The following is a 17,456-nucleotide window of genomic DNA, read 5'->3' on the forward strand; positions in this document are numbered from 1 at the left end:
GTACACAGAATTAGTAAGAATAAAGAAAATATGAACAATGTGCTTGTCTAGTTTTATTTTTAAATATTCTTTTAAGCATATTAAACACCTTTTGCTTTTGTGTAACAATGTTCCATGCTGCCTAGAGAGGCTAAAAAGCAAAATCTGTAACCTAGATTTTCTTTGAAACGCTGCAAATTTGTAGTTGAGGTGTTTATGTCCCTTTAAGCATAACGCTAGTGGAATGCCCTGCAATGGGCTTGTAGCACCCTAAGGGTTAAGGCTATGAGGGAGTGAGATAGCAGAAGAGATGTAGCTGGTATGGTGCAGCTTTTTTGCAAGTGTTAGGGAAGACCTTACCATTTATAAGCTTCCTTCAACGATTCCTGCTCCTCTTCTCCTCCTAGATCTGAAGCTGTGAAGCTCGCCCATCCTCCCACCCTGGTTTATTGAATGGCGGCTTCAGATTTTGTTTCTATGTTTTGTTAGTTGCCTGTGGCTGGGATAGTCTATCTAATCTTCATAATCCCATGGTTTTAGCTAGAGGCCTTCTTCAGTGACTAGATAGTTTTTGCAGCCTGATAGTCTTGAAGCCTATTGGATGTGTCTGTATTATACTGCGGGAGGGGTGAAGCTTTGAGCACATGGAGAGGGAGAACTGGGAAGTGATGGCCAGGCATATAGTAGGTGGTGCCTGAAGCAACCCTCTCCTGTGTAAGTAGGACAGAAGAGCTCTGAAACACTTAGTATCATCTCCTTGGGCAGAGTTTTAACTCAGTTGCATATCTAGTGGGAGCCGAGACTGCTGACCTCTTGTGGCTCTGGGAAGTTTAGCATCTCAGTTGTCGCCATCCTAGTTTACTCATTTGTTTACAGTTAATTTATTCTGTGTTTAAAAAGAAAACCAGTGACAGACTTATTATTTATTCCCAAAGATGCTGTTGTGTGGTTATTTAAAGGAGTATGGGTTTTCAACTGGTAACAACCTTATAGGCTTTTAATTCCTTATAGATTGTAAGGATTCCATTGTTATAATTATTTAGTTGACAGTGAAAACATTTTATTAGAAACATTTGTAGTTTTCAAGATTACAAAAGACATTTGTTAAGAATTGTTCTAATTTGTTTCTTTACAGGATGTTAAAGATACAGAGAGCTTTCATTTATATAACATTATGAAAATAAATAGATGGTAATCCTATCTCATATTGGTGTTCTCTCTGTTTTGCATCTTGTGTACATCTGAAGTGTTATCCATAAAAATATAACATTTTACAGGCTGTGGTAAATATATTTTAGACCTGATCACTATATAAACTATGTTCCTTACACATTTTTAGGATATCATTTGTTTATGTTTCTAAGTGGAAATATTTTCAAGGTTTCTGTAATTATCCTTGGTTTTAATTTGGTAATCAGACAGTTGCAGTAATTATTGCTATGGCAATTATCTCAGATATGTAGTTCAGGAAAATCTGGCTTTATGGAGCCTCTTGGGGTCTGATCTAGTTAAATTATCTCTGGCAAGTTCTGTGTTTAGTTCTAGGGAATCCTCATGTGTTTTTATAAGGAATGTTTCAGATCTTCCAAAACAGAAAACCAAAACATGAGTTGAGAATCTCTTGGAGTAGGATTTGGTCTTATCTAATCAAAATACCACGTGTATGTTTTTTTCCTATTCAGTTTTTCTAAATTAGCTGTATAATGGTCTATTCCTTTTCTGAAAGTAAACATACACTTAAGAAAGAACTCTAAAAACTAAACAGTTGAGAGCCTAATGTGAAGAGCAAAACAGAATTGAGTATAGTTTGTGAGTTCAGTTTTCGGTAGTAGAGTGTTTTTACATTTATAGTTCAAACCTACAGGAAAATTCTATGAGGAGATTTATATATTTTTTTATCTGAAATGATTAGATGGCTTCTGTAAATATTTAATATTTTTTGTACCCATTAAAAAATAAGTTGTGGTGAGTTAAAAACCCTCTAAATTAATACAGAAGACCTGTTTTCCACAGTTTACAGTTTCCCTCAGCATAATGTATTTCCCTTGCAGCTAGGAATTCTGGGTATAGTCAACCAAATAGGCATTACATTTTAGCTTCTTAATTGTGGGTTTCATAAGGAGACCCGCATATAAAATAGATTAAGACACTAAGGGGTCAATTTATTAAACTCCAGGCGGACATGATTCGCTATTGCGAATCATGTCTGCCCTGCATCACTTAATGCCAACAGCATACGCTGTCGGCATTTAACATTGCACAAGCATTTCACAAGAAATGTTTCTGCAGTACCACCCCCTGCACATTCAGGGCCAATAGTCCGCTAGCAGAGGGTGTCAAACATCCCGATCAAATCGGGATGATTACAGTCTGCTACCTAAGAGGTGGCGAACAATTTAAGGAGCAACCTCGGGTGTCCCCTAAGAGGCAACCTTGTACAAAGCAGAGCAATTGTTTAGAAACTATGACATTTTTTACTTGAACATGGGGGTTGAAGAGGGCTACAGTACTGCTATGCTATACAACCAAGGTATGCTGATTCAAGTAATAGTTCTAGCATTTATAATATAAGAAATATATGCTTAGGAACAAAGATTCCTAATTTTGAGGCATGACTGTGGTTACTATGCTTATGTATCTTATTTATGGAAAAATAATGGTGTACATCATCCTAACACCGCTTTTTACTTTCTTTTTTAGATTTATGAGGAACAAGAGATGAATTTGGAGCAGGATAGGTCCTATGTGTGTAATGCACCAGGCTGCTCCCAGGTGAGTAAATTAAACACGGAATGTATTTTGTTTCAAACCTATATTTGTTTTGGTGCATTTTAAAAGTTCATGTGATACCCCTGATTTATTTGTAATATGTTTGTGACATTTCACAGGCTGTATTTTAGAAAAAAATGAAATCAGATCTTGGAAGTGTGAATATGTATTATTACACAATTAGTGTCTCATGCACAAAGAAAACTACTGTAAGCAATGAAGCATTTTTTCACCCTTTGCCCTATTGCCCCTAAACCATCGCACTCCCGCCTCGCAAACACTATAATACATTTTATTAACCCCAATCTGCCCTCCCTAACATCGCCGCCACCTACCTACAATTATTAACCGCTAATCTGCCGCCACCAACTTCGCTGCTACTATAATAAAGTTATTAACCCCTAATCCTAAATCTAACCCTAACACCCCCTAACTTAAATATAATTTAAATTAAACAAACTAAATTTACTATCATTAAATAAATTAATCTTATTTAAAACTAAATACTTACCTATAAAATAAACCCTAATATAGCTACAATATAACTAATAGTTACATTGTAGCTATTTTAGGATTTATATTTATTTTACAGGCAACTTTGTATTTATTTTAACTAGGTACAATAGTTATTAAATAGTTAATAACTATTTAATAGCTACCTAGTTAAAATAATTACAAAATTACCTGTAAAATAAATCCTAACCTAAGTTACAAATACATTTAACACTACACTATCAATAAATTAATTAAATAAATTAACTACAATTATCTAAACTAAAATACAATTAAATAAACTAAACTATAGTACAAAAACAAACACTAAATTACAAAAAATAAAAAAATATTACAAGAAGTTTAAACTCATTACACCTAATCTAAGCCCCCTAATAAAATAAAAAAGCCCCCCAAAATAATAAAATGCCCTACCCTATCCGAAACTAAAAGTAATCAGCTCTTTTACCAGCCCTTAAAAGGGCTTTTTGTGGGGCATTGCCCCAAAGTAATCAGCTCTTTTACCTGTAAATAAAAATACAATACCCCCCCAACATTACAACCCACCACCCACATACCCCTACTCTAAAACACACCCGATCCCCCTTAAAAAAACCTAACGCTACCCCCCTGAAGATCACCCTACCTGGAGCCGTGTTCACCCAGCCGGGCACCGATGGGCCAGAAGTGGACATCCGGAGCGGCAGAAGTCTTCATCCGATCGGGGCAGAAGTGGTCCTCCAAGCGGCAGATGTCTTCATCCAAGCGGCATCTTCAATCTTCAATCAACCGAAGTGGAGCGGAGCCATCTTGAATCCATATGACGCGGAGCCATCCTCTTCGTACGATGTCCTAACAGCGAATGAAGGTTCCTTTAAATGACGTCATCCAAGATGGCGTCCCTCGAATTCCGATTGGCTGATAGGATTCTATCAACCAATCGGAATTAAGGTAGAAAAAATCTGATTGGCTGATGCAATCAGCCAATCAGATTGAAGTTCAATCTGATTGGCTGATCCAATCAGCCAATCGAATTGAGCTTGCATTCTATTGGCTGATTGGAGGGGGTTGTTTGTATTTTTTTTTTTTTTCAGGTAAAAGAGCTGATTTCTTTGGGCAATGCCCCACAAAAGGTCCTTTTAAGGGCTATTGGTAGTTTAGTTTAGGCTAGGTTTTTTTTTTTATTTTGGGTCGGCTTTTTTTATTTTGATAGGGCTATTAGATTAGGTGTAATTAGTTTAAAGATCTTGTAATTTGTTTTTTATTTTCTGTAATTTAGTGAGGTTTTTTGTAATTGAGCTAATTGTATTGAATTTAGGGAATTTATTTAATTGTGGTGTAGTGTTAGGTGTTAGTGTAACTTAGGATAGGTTTTATTTTACAGGTCATTTTGTATTTATTTTAGCTAGGTAGTTATTAAATAGTTAATTACTATTTAGTAACTATTCTACCTAGTTAAAATAAATACAAACTTGCCTGTAAAATAAAAATAAACCCTACGCTAGATACAATGTAACTATTAGGGTTTATTTTACAGGTAAGTATTTAGTTTTAAATAGGAATTATTTAGTTATTAATAGTAGGTTTTATTTAGATTTATTTTAATTATATTTCAGTTAGGGGGTGTTACGGTTAGGGTTAGACTTAGGTTTAGGGGTTAATAAATTTAATATAGTGGCGGCAACGTTAGGGACGGCAGATTAGGGGTTAATAATTGTAAGTAGGTGGCGGCGATGTTAGGGGCAGCAGATTAAGGGTTAATAATATTTAACTAGTGTTTGCGATGCGGGAGTGCGGCGGTTTAGGGGTTAATATGTTTATTATAGTGGCAGCGATGTTGGGGGCGGCAGATTAGGGGTTAATAAGTGTAGGTAGATTTCTGCAACATTGGGGGCAGGAGATTAGGGGTTAATAAATTTAATGTAGGTGTCGGCGATGTTGAGGGCAGCAGATTAGGGGTTAATAAGTATACTGTAGGTGCCGGCGATGTCCGGAGCTGCAGATTAGGGGTTAATAAGTATAATGTAGGTGTCGGCGATGTCGGGGCGGCAGATTAGGGGTTAATAAGTGTAAGATTAGGGGTGTTCAGACTCGGGGTTCATGTTAGGGTGTTAGGTGTAAACATAAAATGTGTTTCCCCATAGGAATCAATGGGGCTGCGTTACTGAACTTTACGCTGCTTTATTGCAGGTATTATACTTTTTCTCAGCCGGCTCTCCCCATTGATGTCTATGGGGAAATCGGGCCCGAGCACGTAAAACCAGCTCACCGCTAACTTAAGCAGCGCTGGTATTGGAGTGCGGTATGGAGCACAATTTTGCTCTACGCTCACTTCTTGTCTTTTAACGCCGGGTTTAGAAAAACCTGTAATACCAGCGCTGTAGATAAGTGAGCGGTGAGAATAACGTGCAATTTAATACCTCACCCCTCATAACGCAAAACTTGTAATCTAGCCGAATGCCTTTTAGTGATATTGTATGGTTCTATGATGATGTTTGTAATACCTTACAGAGAAAATGGTTAAAAAGCTTGCACTGCAATTTTGCTTAGAGATAGGTCTAGGTACCACTATTGTTCTGTTGTACAACAAAATATGTGAAACTCAGCAGTAGTTTGAAATATATACTTTAAAATGTGCAATTCAGGCAGAATTGTTCCATATGCATTGACCTTGTGTGCATACCAAGTTGTTGTCAAAGAAAGCCTGATTTATCTTTCTTATACGTTTCAATAGGAATAACCACACACACACACACACACACACACACACACACACACACACACATACATATATATATATATATATATATATATATATATATATATATATATATATATATATATTATGTAAAACAGGATTTATAGGAGGCAAATGCATAGAGGGTCCTGCCAAGACTCACACTGTTGTATATCACCTCTCATAAATGTGATCTACAAAACAGCTGGTCTTGTAGGCTTGCATGATGAAGGGGTTCAAGGGGATGACAAAGGAGGAGAAAAGGAACTGAGGTAAGAAAGGTTACCATATGTTGTAGGCATCCCTGAACAGTAGAGTCTTTAAAGAACATTCAAAACTAGGGGAGAGGCTTGTAGAGCGAGACAGAGAGTTTGACAAGAATGGGGCTAATCTAGAGAAGTCCTTTAGATGGGAATGTGAGGCAGTAACAAGAGAGGAGGCAAGAAGGAGGTTGTGACTAGAGCTAAGGGGACGGGAGGGAGAGTATCTGGAGATGAGGTCTGAGATATAGGGTGAAGCAGTGTTATTGAGGGCCTTGAATGTCAGAGTCAGGATTTTATGTTTTATTCTGGAGGCTAGAGGAAGCCAGTGAAGGGATTGGCAGAGAAGTGCAGTAGATAAGTAGCGATTTGTAAGGAAGATCAGTCTGTCACAGGCATTCATTTTGGATTGTAAAGGAGATATAAAGGAAATGAAAGCTAGGAAGACAAGAGAGGATGGAGTTGCGATAGTCAAGGTGGCTAATGATGAGAGAGTTAATCAAAATCTTAGCTGTGTCTTGTGTGAGAAAATGGAAATTTTTTTGAGATGTTGTATGGTGGAAAAAGCAGAAACTGGTCAAAGACTTGATGGAAGAAGAGAAAGAAAGTTGGATTGTAAAGGATATATAAAGGAAACAACAGCTAGGAAGACAAGAGAGGATGGAGTTGTGATAGCCAAGGAGGGTAATGATGAGATAGTTAATCAAAATCTTAGCTTTGTCTTGTGCAAGAAAGTGGCAATTTTTTGGAGATGTTGTATGGCGGAAAAAGCAGAAACTGGTCAAAGACTTGATGGAAGGAATGAAAGAAAGTTCTGAGTCAAGTGTGACCCCTGGGGCATATGGGGTTATTAACAACAAATATAGAAAGATGGGGAATAGAGATTTTTGAAGAAAGAGGGAAAATAAGGAGCTCAGTTTAGGAGAGGTTTAGCATATTAGAAAGGTAGTTAGTGACATGGTTTAGCAAGGAAGGGGATAGGTCTGATGCAGAGAGGTAAATTTAGCTGTAATCAGCATACAAATGACATTGAAGACTTTATTAATGAACCTAAAGAATATGTATAGATTAAGAAGAGAAGAGGACCAAGGACAAAGCCTTATGGTACCCCAACAGACAATGGTAAAGGGCCAGAGGATGTGTCAGAGAAGTCTACACTAAAGGTACGGTTCAACAGGTAGGAGGAGACCCACAAGAGAGCTGTGTGGCAAATGCTGAAGGATTGGAGGGTTTGGAGCAAGCGAGGATGATCAACAGTATCAAAATCTGCAGACAGATTGAGAAGAATTAACAAAGAGAAGTGGCCTTTTGATTTTGTTGTAAGTAGGTTGTTACTAACCTTAGTAATTGCTGTCTCTGTGGAGTTTTGGGGATGAAATCCAGATTGAAATAAATTAAGGAGGGTTTTTAATGTGAGCAAATGTTATAAACATGTATAAACTTGCCTTTCCAGAAGATTAGGGGCAAGGGGGACTAGATGAGTAGGGAAGTAGGGCAATAAATGGATGGGGAGGTTGGATCAAGTAAAGTTTTTTTTGAAGATAGGTTTGACTACTGCATGTTTAATGGATGAGGGGAATATACCAGTACTGAGGGAGGGATTGAAAATATGTGTGAAGATTTGAGTAACAGTAGAAGAGAGGGAGGGCAGTAGTTGTGAAAGGATGGGATCAAGGGGATAGTTAGTGAGGGGAGAGGAAGCTATAACGGCAGAAACTTCCTCCTCAGTAACAAGGGCAAAAGTATTGAATTTGTGGCTTTGTGGGTTTTGGATGTTTGCAAATGACTGAGGGGGTTGGAGACAGGAAGTGTGTTAAGATATGATTTTATTTCTGATGAAAAAAAAGTTATTTGCAGAAAATGACAACTGGTCAAAATAACAAAAAGATGCAGTGTTTTCAGACCTCAAATAATGCAAAGAAAACAAGTTCATGTTCATTTTTAACAACAAAATACTAATGTTTTAAATTACAAGCATTCAAAAATCAAAGCAGCTTGGCTTTGTTTGATGGTCTGTGACCATCCATCTTCCTCTTAATCACATTCCAGATATTTTCAATGGGGTTCAGGTCTGGAGATTGGGCTGGCCATGACAGGGTCTTGATCTGGTGGTCCTCCATCCACACCTTGATTGAGCTGGCTGTGTGGCATGGAGCATTGTCCTGCTTAAAATATAAATCCTCAGAGTTGGGGAACATTGTCAGAGCAGAAGGAATACATTTTTTATCTTCCAGGATAACCTTGTATGTGGCTTGATTCATGTGTCCTTCACAAAGATAAATCTGCCTGTATTCAGCCATGCTGAAGCACCTCCACCCAGATCATTACAGCAGATACTCCACCAAATTTCATATTGGGTGTCAGACACTGTTGCTTGTAGGCCTCTTCAGGTCTCAGTCTAACCATCAGGTTGTTGCGCAAAGGTGGAAATTGGACTCAGCAGATTCATCTTTGTGAAGGATGCTTCAAGGCATGTACTGGGTTAGCCTACAGGCAGTGCAGAATTATTAGGCAAATGAGTATTTTGACCACATCATCCTCTTTATGCATGTTGTCTTACTCCAAGCTGTATAGGCTCGAAAGCCTACTACCAATTAAGCATATTAGGTGATGTGCATCTCTGTAATGAGAAGGGGTGTGGTCTAATGACATCAACACCCTATATCAGGTGTGCATAATTATTAGGCAACTTCCTTTCCTTTGGCAAAATGGGTCAAAAGAAGGACTTGACAGGCTCAGAAAAGTCAAAAATAGTGAGATATCTTGCAGAGGGATGCAGCACTCTTAAAATTGCAAAGCTTCTGAAGCGTGATCATCGAACAATCAAGCGTTTCATTCAAAATAGTCAACAGGGTCGCAAGAAGCGTGTGGAAAAACCAAGGCGCAAAATAACTGCCCATGAACTGAGAAAAGTCAAGCGTGCAGCTGCCAAGATGCCACTTGCCACCAGTTTGGCCATATTTCAGAGCTGCAACATCACTGGAGTGCCCAAAAGCACAAGGTGTGCAATACTCAGAGACATGGCCAAGGTAAGAAAGGCTGAAAGACAACCACTACTGAACAAGACACACAAGCTGAAATGTCAAGACTGGGCCAAGAAATATCTCAAGACTGATTTTTCTAAGGTTTTATGGACTGATGAAATGAGAGTGAGTCTTGATGGGCCAGATGGATGGGCCCGTGGCTGGATTGGTAAAGGGCAGAGAGCTCCAGTCCGACTCAGACGCCAGCAAGGTGGAGGTGGAGTACTGGTTTGGGCTGGTATCATCAAAGATGAGCTTGTGGGGCCTTTTCGGGTTGAGGATGGAGTCAAGCTCAACTCCCAGTCCTACTGCCAGTTTCTGGAAGACACCTTCTTCAAGCAGTGCAGGAAGAAGTCTGCATCCTTCAAGAAAAACATGATTTTCATGCAGGACAATGCTCCATCACACGCGTCCAAGTACTCCACAGCGTGGCTGGCAAGAAAGGGTATAAAAGAAGAAAATCTAATGACATGGCCTCCTTGTTCACCTGATCTGAACCCCATTGAGAACCTGTGGTCCATCATCAAATGTGAGATTTACAAGGAGGGAAAACAGTACACCCCTCTGAACAGTGTCTGGGAGGCTGTGGTTGCTGCTGCACGCAATGTTGATGGTGAACAGATCAAAACACTGACAGAATCCATGGATGGCAGGTTTTTGAGTGTCCTTGCAAAGAAAGGTGGCTATATTGGTCACTGATTTGTTTTTGTTTTGTTTTTGAATGTCAGAAATGTATATTTGCGAATGTTGAGATGTTATATTGGTTTCACTGGTAAAAATAAATAATTGAAATGGGTATATATTTGTTTTTTGTTAAGTTGCCTAATAATTATGCACAGTAATAGTCACCTGCACACACAGATATCCCCCTAAAATAGCTATAACTAAAAACAAACAAAAAACTACTTCCAAAACTATTCAGCTTTGATATTAATGAGTTTTTTGGGTTTATTGAGAACATGGTTGTTGTTCAATAATAAAATTAATCCTCAAAAATACAACTTGCCTAATAATTCTGCACTCCCTGTAGATTGTAAGGATTCCATTGTTATAATTATTTAGTTGACAGTGAAAACATTTTATTAGAAACATTTGTAGTTTTCAAGATTACAAAAGACATTTGTTAAGAATTGTTCTAATTTGTTTCTTTACAGGATGTTAAAGATACAGAGAGCTTTCATTTATATAACATTATGAAAATAAATAGATGGTAATCCTATATCATATTGGTGTTCTCTCTGTTTTGCATCTTGTGTACAGCTGAAGTGTTATCCATAAAAATATAACATTTTACAGGCTGTGGTAAATATATTTTAGACCTGATTTTTTGGGTTCATTGAGAACATGGTTGTTGTTCAATAATAAAATTAATCCTCAAAAATACAACTTGCCTAATAATTCTGCACTCCCTATATATATATATATATATATATATATATATATATATATATATATATATATATATATATATATATATATATATATGAACATCAAAGAAAAGACATCCAGCGAACCAACTTGAAAACAAATACTTCTTCTTTATTTATCTTCAGGTACAAAAAATCCACACTTCAACATAAAATAGAAATAGCTTGTGTCCTCAGATTAAGCCGTAGCCGGTCTTACGCGTTTCGGCTTAGAAATGCCTTAATCATAGACCATACTGCTGCATCCGGCGTTAACCCTTAAATAGCCAAAGCACAATTAATCACAAGGGTCAACAGCTGATTCTGTGAGTACAAGCTAATGTGGACATTACAAAATTGTAAACTTCAAATGAATGTTACTTACTAAATTCTTACACAGAAAATAGACATAGACCTTTGACTGCAGTAGTCTCACTTTGTGAACGTTATAATGGCAATGGGAATTAGGTTGGAGAAAACATAATTGGAAAACCAATCAACATATAATAAATAGATAAATGTCAAACATCATACAATTTTTTCCGGTATATCTAAACCTTGACACTTTAGCACAATAGTCCCTGGTAAAACATGGCTTGTCTTAACTACAAATGTGTCGCGGGGATAGTATTGAACCTGTAACACCAATAATTCAAAAGATAAATACTTTCATAGATTGATTCTGTACTAATCCGTCTAATACCCTATTTTCATATAAGATGTTCTTATGTTGTATTCCTTAGTGTTATATAACTTATATAATTTTATCTCCCTGCTGACTAAATTTGTTCCATGTTAAGATATCCTCTTTAAATAGGTATCTAAGCTATATAGTGTGTCAATGACCCTGTTGGATGCACTGAAGAGTTATTAATAGTGTGTTAAGTCACTTTAGAATTGCCAATGATTAATTATATCTCCTGTGGCATTGAATCCCTGCGGACGTCTAGTCCGCAGGGTAAAGATCCAAAATGCCTCCCTATGTAATAATCTGGCAGTTCTATCTCCCCCACGTGGGGTATTTCTTATGAGTTCAATAACTTGCCACCTAAATGTTTTGACCACTTTATTATGTATTGTTATGAAGTGATGAACCAGATCAGAGACATCTATATCCTTCTCAATGTTATTCAGGTGTTCTCTGATCCGGAACCTCACCTCCCGGGTCGTGCAACCCACGTACTGTTTGTTGCACTCTGTACATTCTACTACATATATAACATATGTGGTTCTACAGTTTGTGCAATTAGAAAGAAGAAACACCCTTTGGGTAACCCTAGACTGAAAGCGATTAGTCACACTTGTATGACTGCATGCAATACAAGACGTGAAGTGGCACTTAAAATGCCCTTTCACTAATAGCCAGCTGCTCCCACTTATGTTTGGTTTTTTAAGCATGCTTGGTGCTAAGATGTTACCTATGGTTCGTCCTCTTTTGGGGACAAAATTACAGCCTTCTTCCACAAAGCATTTGAGACCTATATCACCCATTAACACTGAGAAATGCTTTTCTATAATGCCACATATTTCTCTGAATTGTGGACTGAAGGTAGTGGTGAAGGTGGGTCTATTTAAATCAAAATTTCCACTTTGATTTATACCCTTCTTCCGGAGCATACTGGATCGCTCCATTCTATTAACCTCCACATACGCCCTCTTTATTATTTTCGGGTGATAGCCTCTTTCAAGCAATTGTGTCTTGAGATTGACAGCTTCCCTCTGAAAATCGGAGTCAAGGGAGCAATTCCTCTTAAGCCTTATCTACTGTCCTTTTGCCACTCCAAACCCAGTGTGTCTTGGATGACTGGATTTGGCATGCAAAATTGTATTAGAGGTGATAGGCTTCCTATATAAAGTTGTTGTTACCTTTTGATTGATTACATCACCGGTAAGAGCAACATCCAAGTATGGAACTGTCAGTTTCTCCCAAGCAAACGTGAACTGCAAGTTCACTGTGTTTACATTTAGATATTCGTGAAATTGCACAGCTTCATCCCTGGACCCAGTCCACACGAAAAGCAAGTCATCAATATACCTCTTGTATGATTTGATCTTATTTCTCTGTGTGTTCATTTCTCCAAAGACGTGGGACCTTTCCCACCAGCCCATGAAAAGATTCGCATAGGCTGGGGCAAATTTAGCACCCATCGCGGTCCCACGCCTCTGGAGAAAGAAATGATCCTCAAATTTAAAGTAATTGTGACTCAAGAGAAATTGAAGCACTCTTAATATGTAAGCCTTTAAGTTCTCATCATAGTTGCTATACATGTCTAAAGAAAATCTAATAGATTCTAGACCAAATTCGTGAGGAATACACGAATAAAGGCCTACCACATCCACTGTAATCCATGAACAGTCTGTATCCCAATTGACTTGTTCCAGACTGTTCAACAGATGGGTGGTGTCCCTAAGGTAGGATGGCAACTGCAAAACCAATGGTTGCAGGAGGGACTCGATCCAAGAGGAAATTCTCTTGAATAGGGACCCAATGCCTGAGACAATGGGTCTCCCCCTCACCTCCTCCAAGGATTTATGCACCTTGGGGAGGTGATGGAAGATCGGGATGGACGGTGTCTTAACATTTAAATATTCATATGTGTCTTTGTCAATAAGACCCTCCTGCAAACCATCATCTAGGAGGTCCAATAACTGTAACTTGTAAGTCGGAGTAGGGTCCCTGGGGAGGGTTTGGTACACTGTAGTGTCAAGGATTTGTCTTTCTGCTTCCTGTATATATTTTACTCTGTCAAGAACCACAATGCTTCCTCCCTTATCCGCCTGTCTAATGACTATACCATCTTTCTCACTAAGTGAATCTAAAGCTAGTTTCTGTTGGTGGGTCAGATTTGGGGGGGCTGCCCTGTGGTATCTTGACAAGAGTATTAGATCATCCTCTACCAACTTGTGAAAGGCCTCAAGAAACGGACCTCTTTCTTTGGTAGGATAAAAAACTGAACGTGGTTTGTAACCAATATGTTCAGTCTTAACAAAAGAATTCAAAACACCTGACTCGAAGAAAAGATCCTGTAGAAGCTGGAAATCACAAGCTTCCGTGAAATCCATAGTATCTATTATGTGTGGTATGTCCTCATATGTCTCTTGTGTGTTTAAAGAGGGGGTCTGTTCCTCCCCATTGTTCCCCCTTGTCAAAAAGAACTTTTTAAGTGTGAGATCCCTCACTAACCGATTCACATCTGTAATCGTCTCAAACAAATCAAAGGGAACACTGGGGACAAATCCTAACCCCATACCTAGGAGGGAGATTTCATCCTCACTGAGTATAGTTTCAGACAAATTTACAATCTTTATATTTTGTACTTGTTGTAACGACCCCTGCCTCCCCTGCCCCTTTTGGCTCTTCCTGCGCCTCTTCCTGCGCCTCTTCCTCTTCCCCCTCCTCCCTCTGTTTCCATCCCCACCTGTCCTAAAGGGTGCTGGCTAGAGCTGTGTGGTTTAAGACATGGCTTAATAGGAGCACTACGTGCAGAAAAATCACTCTCTTGATTGCTAAGAAACTCCCTACATCTCACTGAGGTTTCTGCTTGTATTGTATCTCGCTGACTGTTCCTAGTAACAATAGGTTCAAACCTAAGTTGAGCCTGTTCAATGGCTGCTCTCTGTGTCTTGGGTTTGTGTTTTATTGTTTCCCTAGTTTCTTCTTCTTCTGACTGATCACTTGAACCACTCTTGGCTAAATAGAGACTAGATTCCTGGTCACTGGCCTCAGAATCAGAGAAGGTAACTCTCTTATCCATACTTGCAGTTTTAGGTCTGTTGGTGTTATTTGGCCCTTTCTTCTTTGATCTATTTTTCCTTTTTGATATATGCCAATCATAGACCCTATTATTCATATAATCGTCGTTATCACGATTAAACTTCCTGAGCTTGAAGTTGTCTAACTCTGTTCTAAACAGATCAACACTCTCTTTCAACATCTTATCCAGCTCATCATAGTTAGGGTGCTCTATGTACTCATTAAGTTGTAATTGTATGGCCTCTAGATCCTCTCTGACTTTAATTAACTGCTTATCCTTAATTCTGATAATGATGCCCATCAAAATTTTAGAGCATTCTGTAAGTGCTCCATTCCATTCATTCACTATTTCAAAATCATCTACTTGAAAAGTGGGGAATTTGTTTAATCTAAGTCCCCTAGGTATCAGTTCAAGCAGTAGATACTTCTCAAGTGATCTCTTGTCCCACCAGATACGATATTCTTTTTTAAGGACTTTCTCCATCTGTAAGAAAACATCACTGATATCAAGAGTCTCATGTTGTCTAATAAAGGTATCTTCTAGTGTGAGTCTGCATTTGTCAATGTCCACCAATGATTGTTGTGAGAAAAAACTCATAATGTTAGAAGTGTGTGTGTACCTGGGTCTAAGAGACACACTTAATCTCCTAAACCGTAACTGTAAAGTGCGCCAAAGTTCTCAGGGAGATTAGGCTGATCCCTCGCAGGGAAGAAACCACACAATTTAGAAACAAACTTAAGCAAAATATATATAAGCATCCAAAAAGAAAAGCACTCACCGGGTCTTATTCAGCAAAAAATCCTTTTAATTAAAAGGATTTTTTGCTGAATAAGACCCGGAGAATGCTTTTCTTTTTGGATGCTCATATTGTTAGTTTAAAGCACCCCGGGCAGGCTAAATAATGACTGTGTTACCGTGAGTGCTGCTACCTCTTGGGATATATATATATATATATATATATATATATATATATACACACACACAGGTAGCCCTCAGTTTACACCGGGGTTAGGTTCCAGGAGGAATGGTTATAAATCGAAACCATTGTAAATCTAAACCCAGTTTATAATGTAAGTCAATGGGAAGTGAGGGGGTTAGGTTCCAGGCCCCTCTCAAAATTGTCATAAGTAACACCTAATACATTATTTTTAAAGCTTTGAAATGAAGACTTTAAATGCTAAACAGCATTATAAACCTAATAATATAGATTGTATCATCATCAAACTAAGTTTAATGAGCAAAAACATTTGCTAAACATCACCTAATAAAATAATTACACAACAGACTGCATCATCATCAAACTAAGTTTAATAAACAAAACGTTTTTTTACTTGCATTGTTCTGCAATCAGATCTCTGCATTGTTAGCATGTTAGATAATATTGGGTCTGCACCTATTCTATGTATTTCAATCTGCAGTGATTAATAGGCAGTTAGGCACCCTCACCTCAAGCAGCTGGACAGGAAGATAATAGGGAAGTGGCTGCTAAATTTTGCTTGATAGATCTGGTCTGATCTGTGTACACAGATCAATTTAAGGCTGCTAAATTGCATAACTTTGCTGCAAAACAAGCGGACAGCTCCACCAACTAGCTATTTTAATTAGTGCATTGCTTTCGAAAGCAGTCACATGACTGAAAAAAAAGGTTGTTATTCTGAAACGGCGCAAATTGAACCGGCGTAAACCGAGGGCCACCTGTGTGTGTGTGTGTGTGTGTGTGTATATATATATATATATATATATATATATATATATATATATATATATATATAGTCTAGTTATTGACATTTCGGATACAATAGTAATTTTATAACCATTATGTACTGTACTATTGTATTTGTACCGTCAATACATAATGTTATGGTCAATTTTAGACTTGTTAAGGCTCTCACATGACATGTCTTTATGTATGCATTTATTGTTTAGCATAGAAGTGAATTAAGTTAATGCTCATTTATTCAGTATTTTCAGATTTATCAGATAATATTTTGGTAATAGGCTCTTTGTATTTAAATTTAAATTGAAATGCATTATTTAAATTGCTTAGGTACTCAGAGTTAAAATGTATCACAACTTGTAATTTTGTTTTTACCCAATCAGGGCGATCCTGGTACTTTTTAAGGTGCTCAGGTGCATAGTCCATTAGCTATGATTACGGCCTCAGGCCGAAACCTGTTAGCGGACCCATTGTTGTGATTGTACTTGTAATGCTTCCTGGAGTGTTTTTTACCCATGTTTCAATAAAGACTTTTGCTTTTAATTTAAAAAAACGCTGCTTGCAAAATCTTTCTATTTGCCTATATACAGGGAGTGCAGAATTATTAGGCAAGTTGTATTTTTGAGGATTAATTTTATTATTGAACAACAACCATGTTCTCAATGAACCCAAAAAACTCATTAATATCAAAGCTGAATAGTTTTGGAAGTAGTTTTTAGTTTGTTTTTAGTTATAGCTATTTTAGGGGGATATCTGTGTGTGCAGGTGACTATTACTGTGCATAATTATTAGGCAACTTAACAAAAAACAAATATATACCCATTTCAATTATTTATTTTTACCAGTGAAACCAATATAACATCTCAACATTCACAAATATACATTTCTGACATTCAAAAACAAAACAAAAACAAATCAGTGACCAATATATCCACCTTTCTTTGCAAGGACACTCAAAAACCTGCCATCCATGGATTCTGTCAGTGTTTTGATCTGTTCACCATCAACATTGCGTGCAGCAGCAACCACAGCCTCCCAGACACTGTTCAGAGAGGTGTACTGTTTTCCCTCCTTGTAAATCTCACATTTGATGATGGACCACAGGTTCTCAATGGGGTTCAGATCAGGTGAACAAGGAGGCCATGTCATTAGATTTTCTTCTTTTATACCCTTTCTTGCCAGCCACGCTGTGGAGTACTTGGACGCATGTGATGGAGCATTGTCCTGCATGAAAATCATGTTTTTCTTGAAGGATGCAGACTTCTTCATGTACCACTGCTTAAAGAAGGTGTCTTCCAGAAACTGGCAGTAGGACTGG

The sequence above is a fragment of the Bombina bombina genome, chromosome 5 (assembly GCF_027579735.1).
Source record: "Bombina bombina isolate aBomBom1 chromosome 5, aBomBom1.pri, whole genome shotgun sequence".
Classification (NCBI taxonomy): Eukaryota; Metazoa; Chordata; class Amphibia; order Anura; family Bombinatoridae; genus Bombina; species Bombina bombina.